The sequence below is a fragment of the Medicago sativa genome, chromosome 1 (genome assembly GCF_051527215.1).
Source record: "Medicago sativa cultivar Bolivia chromosome 1, Bolivia_mono, whole genome shotgun sequence".
Lineage (NCBI taxonomy): Eukaryota > Viridiplantae > Streptophyta > Magnoliopsida > Fabales > Fabaceae > Medicago > Medicago sativa.
Genome location: NC_140749.1, coordinates 82,171,105 through 82,179,642, shown reverse-complemented (window position 1 = coordinate 82,179,642; position 8,538 = coordinate 82,171,105). Strand labels below are relative to the sequence as shown.

At 35.0% G+C, this 8,538-nt stretch overlaps 1 long non-coding RNA gene across 1 annotated transcript; it reads right to left on the bottom strand.

Annotated features, from left to right (window-relative positions):
• Nucleotides 1–4,110: 4,110 nt before the first annotated feature.
• On the bottom strand, nucleotides 4,111–6,015 carry LOC146958139 (uncharacterized). Its single transcript, XR_015024575.1, has 2 exons — nucleotides 4,607–6,015; nucleotides 4,111–4,453 (listed from the first exon to the last, which is right to left on the bottom strand). It is a non-coding gene; the product is annotated as an uncharacterized LOC146958139 (long non-coding RNA).
• Between the last annotated feature and the right edge of the window lie 2,523 nt (nucleotides 6,016–8,538).

Sequence of the window (8,538 nt, the reverse complement as noted above, 5' to 3'; positions counted from 1 at the left end):
GTTTGTTTTAACACCTTTTAACAAACTTTTCATCAACAATTCTATGGTTTTTGAGATTGTTCACATGATACTAATTGAATTCAGAGAGTAATTTCAAATCTCTGATAAAATTATTAATATGGCTTTTTAGCCCCATTATACAAGTCAGTGGGAAACTCCTCCTAGTTTGTAGTATTTAACCTATACTTTTCGTTGTGTTTTATTTCCCGATTATGCATTTTATTTCAAATAGATTTTGCAAGCATGCTCACCTTGGTGCCAGTATTGTGGGTTTTTTTGGACGCGAATTCTCTAACGTTAGTGCTGGAACGTTAGAGTACCGTTCTCCGTTCACTATTTGCATTGCTGCAGCAGGCCGTTGTTGTCTTGCAACTGTAGTGGACATACATAGCTGCTTTTTCCCACTCTGATACAGTCTCCTGCACTTTTATGTGTTCAAAATGCATTTTTTCTCGTTTTTAACTTGCCTTTGATTGAAGTATTATATATAATTTTCTTCTTTCGTTGAAAATTGCATTACGTAGAGCTTCATACAAGTCACTTGTCAGTTTCTACTTGATACAACCATTCATTACAATATCACCTCCATCACATATACCATATACCCATTGAATTACTTTGTCCTTTGCAAATGGAAGTACTTTAGAATTGAACATTACGTACATTATGAAAATCCAAAGAGAAATACTCAAATTCCGGTTTTTGAATCTAGAATTGAAAAACTAATTAGGTGTTTTAAACTAAAACTGAAAAGGTAAGGGAAATTAATTACAGCTTTTCAGCTTTTCCTTCCCTTCTCCTTTGGTACAATATGTAGTTTATATCAAGTTTATTTATAAGATCAGAACACAAACTCTTTTTTTACAGTCACAGAACTAACTCATCTCATTCAATATAAGATTTGTAATACATGGTGGTGGAAGAGAATAAAATTATAGGTACTAGTGTAATGCATAAAGCTTTGAGCCTGTGACGCCTGTGCAAAGGTTATGAGCGTCAAAGTTAGCCTGTTTCCGAATACAACTTACACCCAAGTTTGGATACTGACCAAGAAAGGATCGACATTGATTTTAAATACAACTGTTGGTGATTGGAATTAGACAGGACACCGTCAACCACCTGCCTACAATCCAGTTCAATTGACACCTTGTCAAAACCCAGCTCGCACACTTCTGCCTCTTGAACTGATGGAACACCAAGAAACACTGCTGTCTTAGAAGTAACAAATTCACCACGGTCATTGCAAATGCATATACTGATTCCAAATCAGTTCTGTTCCGGAAACATCATAGCATCCATGTTGCATTTCAGTTCTCCTGCGTCCGGCTAGCACCATTTGCACGCGGCCTTCTGATTCGATATGTTGCAAGCATCTGATGTGGGCTGGCGGACCTGCTGCCAATTATGCAGGAAATCCCGCGCCAGTCTGACAGAAGGTTCCCGCTCTGCATCCTCCCAGATTTTCTTGTTCCGTCTTTTCCACAAACACCAAAGCATTGTAACAAAATCAATCTTTTGATGCATATCCAAAATTTCCAGCAATTGGAATATGATAGATGATGGGATTTGATCAAAATTCCGAATATCAGTTCAGTGCATCCTTATGCCACTTCAACATATCCTTTGATCAAATCCCATCACTCTGCATTCTCCCAAATCTGGACAGCTTTGATACATCCACTAATAGGTTTGCCTTTAATTCTCAAAACTATGGTTACAAAGAGAGGAACTACCAGGACATTGTACCCCTTTAGTCACCAAACTTTGCCGCGTTGGTGAACATGCCCTAACAATTCTCCAAATGAAAATCTTCATAGCATATGTGGGACTTTCATCTTCCAAATATTCATCTAACTTCCCTGATCAATTTTGAGATGACCGTTTTCAATGGTTTCTCCATGATATAAAAACTGGCAGATTTTACAGAATACATAACATTGCGACTTGCGAGTCAAGTTCCAAACTTGTTGATCACTTTGAATGATTATAAGCCTCGGCATCTTGAAAATCAGCTCAACATCGTGTTGATGCAGAATTGATAGTGCAAATCCATGTTCCATTGATTAGATTTGTGTTCCACTATGTCACAAACCCTCGGATTTTCCATCACGTCTACCATGGGGCTGCTCACATAGGGGATGTCCATTGATCCAAGCCAAGGGTCCCTCCATACATTTATTTTTTGACCATTCCCAACTCACCATCTCAAACTACCTTTGACAACTACCTGTGAAGTGTAGATACTACGGCAATCGTAACTTGGGTTATGATCCAAGCTAGCCCCCAAAAAATCACAATGTGTAAAATATCTAGTTTTGAAAACTCTTGAAGCTATAGTATCCTGGTTAGTGAGTAGCTTCCGACCTTCTTTCCCTAGCATAGCCAAATCAAACCCATAAAGATGAAGAAAGGCTATACCTCCAAATTCCTTTCTCAATGTCAAGCGATCACAATTCATCCATAGATTTCCGCAAACCGTTCCTCTATTTGTCCCCCACCAAAACGAGTTAACCATTCTTTGTATCTCATCTCCTAAAGTAGAAGGAAGGAGAAATGTACTCATATAGTACGTTGGAATCGATTGAAGAACCATTTTCTTTTTGGCTTCCATTTCTGGTTATATGGCACAAATAAAGGAAGCTTAGAAAGCTAGAAATGGTGGAATAAGTAGTTAGTTAGAAGGTTGGATAGCTAATACAAGATAATATTACAATTTCATAATTTATATTTGTTCAATTGTCATATTTTTTTTGACTCCATTGTTCAATTGTCATTCTCACAGCGTTGGTACATTGCTAAGTTTCTTCAAGATAGTGAACATGCTTCGGTTTATTTTATAAGCAATACCATGTTCTTCTTTTGGATTTTTAATTCAACTTACTGTTTGTGGTTAATAATGTGCTAACATCTTTGACTTTTCTTTTTTGTGTTTTATTTCCCGATCAAGCATTTTACTTGAAATGGATTTTGCGAGCATGCCCACAAACTTTCGTGCCAGTATTGTAGATTTTCTTTGGATGCAGATTATCTAACGTTAGCGTGGGAACTTTAGAGTAACCTTCACAATTTTCTAGCCGTATGATAAATGTCAGACCATCTAGATAGTGGTATGTGACCAATGTTGAATTTTAATGAAAAAACTTAAAAATATTAGTAAAAGGGACGCAGGCCAAACTGTGTTGCCACCCTCTTGCTATCGTTGCCGTTGCCACCCTCTTAGATTAGATACTATAATGCCTTGGTAAAGGTTACATAACAAAGTGCTCTATCCAATCGAGTCATAAGAACATACTTATCCGGTGACAGTAACAACATGTGTACTTTCCCTACCATTTCCTTTGCAAGACAGTAAATAAGTTTGTAAAATTTATATCAACATAGCTTATGCCTCCACAGAATTGATACCTGTATATATTTAAATAGCTAACACCAAGTGCTATAAACAATAGCAGATTTTTACTACCAACAACACTATCTAAAATCATATTGATTGGCACAAATGAAATTTACAAATAACCACAACAGACTTAAAACCAGAAAATGACAGACTCTACGAAAGAAAAATCGTGCCTGCACATGAGAATTCCCAGCAGATCCGATACCTCTCCAAGCAGCCAATTGAGTCCCACGACCACTCGTAAAACATACATGGAGTATTTTCAAGTCTCCCTAGAAACCACCTCCATGAGAGCACTTTAATTTTATCCACGATCTCGTCCACAGTCTCGGCAGCTGCCCCAGTAGTGTTGTTGAAGGATCTGTCCTTCCTAGCCTTCCAAATCGACCAAAGAGTTGTCTGCCGAATAAGTTTCAAACCACTTCGCTTTAAGTAGTGAGAATCACACACTTTCGTTGTGGATTAGCGGGGAATGTGGATTCGAACACGTGCTCCAACACATCAAATGTCCATTTAGCTACCAAGTTAGAGGACAACCTATACCTTTGTTTCTATTTGTTCTTGCTGGTAAAATAAAACACTATAGTAGCGAATTAAATGATTCTTTAAGACAGTGAAATTTTCTTATCATTTGTGGCATTCTTGTTGGCAAGCATTGTATGAGTTTGTTCATTATATTTGTGAATGCGATACATTATTCCACAGCCAAAGGATGATTTAAATAGAGAGGATACAATTAATTCTCTTCCTTGAATCAAGGAGAAATAATGAAAAAAGGAAATGACAATAAACAGCTGCAAATAACTAAAGCACCTAGAAATAATTAAAAAGGAAATAAATCACATGGATTCTCCAACACTCCCCTTCATTAGAAATGATGTTGTTAACTAAAGATTTCCAGTGAATTCTTGTATTGTTAAATCTAGCCTGATTTCTTCTGTACCAAATTGCTGAGAAAATATTTACAAGGCAAGCAGTGATAACGACCTTGCATTGGTGACTCCAGCCATCACAGAGAAGCCAAATATCTTCCATAGATGTGAATTGAATAGTTTTCTTCAAAATTGTAGCCAACCAGGACAAAATTTTAAGAGCAAAGAGGCATTCAAAAAGTAAGTGGAAGGAAGATTCCGAATGAATGAGACAGTTATTACATATAGAGAATGCTGCAACCTCTTGTCATTAAATTTTCATCAGTTGGAAGCTTACCATGCATTCTCCAAGCAATAAGAGATTTTGAAGGTGGAATATCAACACTCCATATTGTATTGGCCCAATGAGATGCTTGACCATGACGTGACTTGTGCAGGAATTCATCCTTGAAAGTAAGATCACCTGAGTTAGACAGATTCCAAACCAGCATGTCTTCTCTGTGTGGTGAAGGGAGTGTAACTTGATTGACCATTTGGTTGATATCTGGAAATGCAGCTTGCACAGAAAAAGGAACATTCCACCAGAAGTTTGAGATGAAATCACTTACCTTTGTACATAGAGAATGCAAAGTATTCTGAGGTAAATTCAAAGAGATAAAAGGAGGAGTGCCACACCAGGGGTTTTTCCAGAAGTTGATATTTTTCCCATCCCCTACAAGCCAAGACACATTACTAGATAGAACCTGAAATTCACTCTTGATGCTACTCCACAGGGAAGAGAAGATATTGGAGAGTAATTTCTAAGAACTCTATTTTTGAGAAGAATAGCCCAAGCCTCGGTTGAATTGAATAGTTCCCAGCAAAGTTTGAGATTTTCTGCTTCATTAATTGATGTTAAGGACCTGATCCCGAGTCCGCCTTCAGAGAAGGGTAAACATACTTTATGCAAGGCAACCGTGACCAATTTTCTCTTAGATATATCTTCACTCCAAAGGAAATTCCGTATCCATCTCGCAATATCCTTTAATAAAGTTCTAGGCCAGGAATAGACTGAAATAGAGTGAATTATCATTCCATGCACCATAGATTTAGTAAGTTGTAACCTTCCAGCCATAGATAGGAGGTATGCTTTCTAGGCAGAAAGTTTAGATTTAATCTTGTCAGCTATGGGTTGAAAATACAACGCTTTAGGTTTCCCTTTGAAAATGGGAACCCCCAAGTATATAAAAGAAAGATAACCTCTTTAAAAGCTCAGCATATTCACAATACGAACAAGTCTAGCATATGATATAGAGCCAGAATAGACAGTTGACTTTTCATGTTATATGTTGTCCAGAAGAGAGAGCATACCTTGTAAATAAATTTTTGAGAGCCTCAATACAAGATTGCTTTCCCTTACAAAAAAATCATGATATCATCGGCATACAAGGTATTGCGAAGGTACTTGAATTTCTCTGGTTCTCTTGATGAGCTCAACCTTGCCTTGACCCACAATCTTAAAGATACCTCTACTCAGTACTTCTTCAGCAATACAGAAAAAAGGGGTGACAAAGGATCACCCTGCCTAACACCTCTTCTGCAATTGAAATAATCATTTTGCTTGCCATTAACTGAGATGGATAAAGTTGCTTACTCTAAAATAGTTTCGATCCAGCTGCATAACTTGTTATTAAAACCAAAAGATTGAAGTACTTTAATAAGAAAACTCCATTCAATTGTATCAAACGCTTTAGAGATGTCAATTTTGAAAGCAAGGTTGCTGCCGAAAGACCTTTTATGCAATCCTTGACCTGCCACCTTGAATGTGTTGTTGCAAATGACCGGAAAATGATTAACTTGCAAAATAATAAACCGTGAAATAAACCTGAGACGTGACTACGTCACTGGACCAAGGAATTATCCACAGGATTGCGCAATTCCCCCAGAATACAACAGGTTCTTCTCGGCGGTAATCATACCGAGGCTATCAAGACACGAGAAATACACCAACGGTAACTCAGGCCTTTAGTCCTTTTTAAAATGGAAGAAGAAAATAACAAAAAGTTTTCCTAGTTTCTCTTCTGAGTAATTAAAGTTAATGGGATTCTTATTAGAGAACATTTTCTCACGGTGGATAGATTCCTCTTCCTCTTTAAAAGCTAGTTTTTAAATATATTAATTAATAATAATAATGGTAATAACAACACTAACCAGTGAGAAGTTTAAGGAAAGGCCAGAAAATAGTGTGCATGATCGGCAAAAATCAAGGACACCTCACTCAGTAAAATTACCAAGTCAAAATAATTAAGCACACTTAAAAGCACATTTAACATAATTAAAATTTAGTTAATATCACCTAAAAATTAGGTAGACAATTTCTAAAGGAAGTTCCACGAGACTTCGTAAAATACGTAAAATTTATTTTCAAATAAAACTAATTACTTTTGAAATAAAACAAATTACTTTTGAAATATTCAAAATATACAACAGAATGAACCCTCTTTGCTCTTTGGAAATGATTGAAGGCATGATTGATGCTAGTGTATCAGAAAGGATCTTTGTGATGATCTTGAACTTGAAATTGACCAAAGCAATTGGTCTGTAGCTTCCCAAGGTATCAACACTATCATTTTTTGGAATAAGAATAATAGTATTAGCATTATAATTTGTTGGGGTTAATTATTAAAATTGACCTTGTAGTATATGCGAAGTCTGAAGAATGACTCTGTAAATAAGAAATTAACATACAAAAAACCATATTTTAGGTTCATTCATTAAATGTTGTATGTAACCTAAATATAGACCACATACAACATTTAATGAATGAACCTAGAAAATGGATTTTTGCTTATAATAGTGACTGGAGGGTGTATATTCTATCCTTGCAATTTGAGATTCTTATTATTTTTATCTTGAAAAAGCTGTTTAGAGGTTGAATTTTTTCATGCTTTTTTTTCAGGTATGCTTAGCACGTTAAAATTTGACTTTACACAAAAAAATTAGAATTTTTTAACTAATTAAGCACGAATTGATTATGAATATGAATTTTTAAAGCGCAAAAAAACTCAAAAAACAAAATAATGAAAACCCCAACCTAAAAATCAAATTTTGAGCTTATTGTTTGCAGAGACATCTATAGAAATACTCCACCCGGTCCTAAATATAAGAGAACAACTTTTTTAAGATTCATTTTGTTTGAAGATTCATTGAAAACTAATGTATCTAGACCATAATATAAACTAAATACATCATTTATTCAATGAACCTGAAAAAAAAGAATCTTCTCTTATATTTAGGACCGGAGGGAGTACATAAAATGGATCTGAAAAATTTCGTAGCATTTCAAAATTGTTTCGATTTATTTTTATTTTTCAACCAAAACGTGCGAATTTGCAATTTTGTTCCGAGTAAGCGTATGCTCAGGGGCCAAATTTTGTTATCTAATTTTGTAGGCATGATTAGAACATCATAAGAACCTTCATCATAAAATGTTGAATTTTTAAACAAGATACAAATTAATTATGAATTGTTTAAGAAATTCATAATTATGGGGAATTAAAATTCATAATAAATCCGCCCCTAGTCGGAAAAATATAATTTTTTTGTGTAAAGTCAATTTAAACAATTAACTCTAATTTGTTGGTGTCATTAAAAAAAATTATTCGTTGGTGTCATTAAAAAGATAAGAATTTATATTATATTTGTTATATATTTTTATTGAAGAGGCTAAAATGAATTATATTACCACATCAAAAGGTCCTTCCTAGCACAAGGTATGCCAGAGAAAGAAGCTAGAGTCACAAAACAAATATTTACAATGGAAACAAAAACAGTGAGTAAAGGAAGGCAATAACTATTAGCCTATGCCCAACATGGTGAAAGGGTTAAGCCACCAACTATGATAGTTGAAGGGAAGAGAAGGAAATTTCTCCTTCAACCACATGAACGTCAGCGACTTAACTTTATCAACCACCTGCACAATTGAGCATTCTTTGCCATTAAACACCTTGTTATTCCTTTCTTTTCATATTTCCCACGTAGTGACATACCAAAGAACCTGTAAGATAGATCGACATGCCTTTCCATATTTGTTATATTTTTTGAAAAATATTATATTTGTTATATTATTGGTATCATTGAAAAATATAAGTTTAGTTTGTTACATCCTTAAAAAAAAATAGTTTGTTTTTTTTTTGACAAGAAAAAAAATAGTTTGTTACAATATGTGAAAGTGCAAAATATCTATTATCTATACCTATAATTTTAATCAAAATTTCATAAAAATTATTG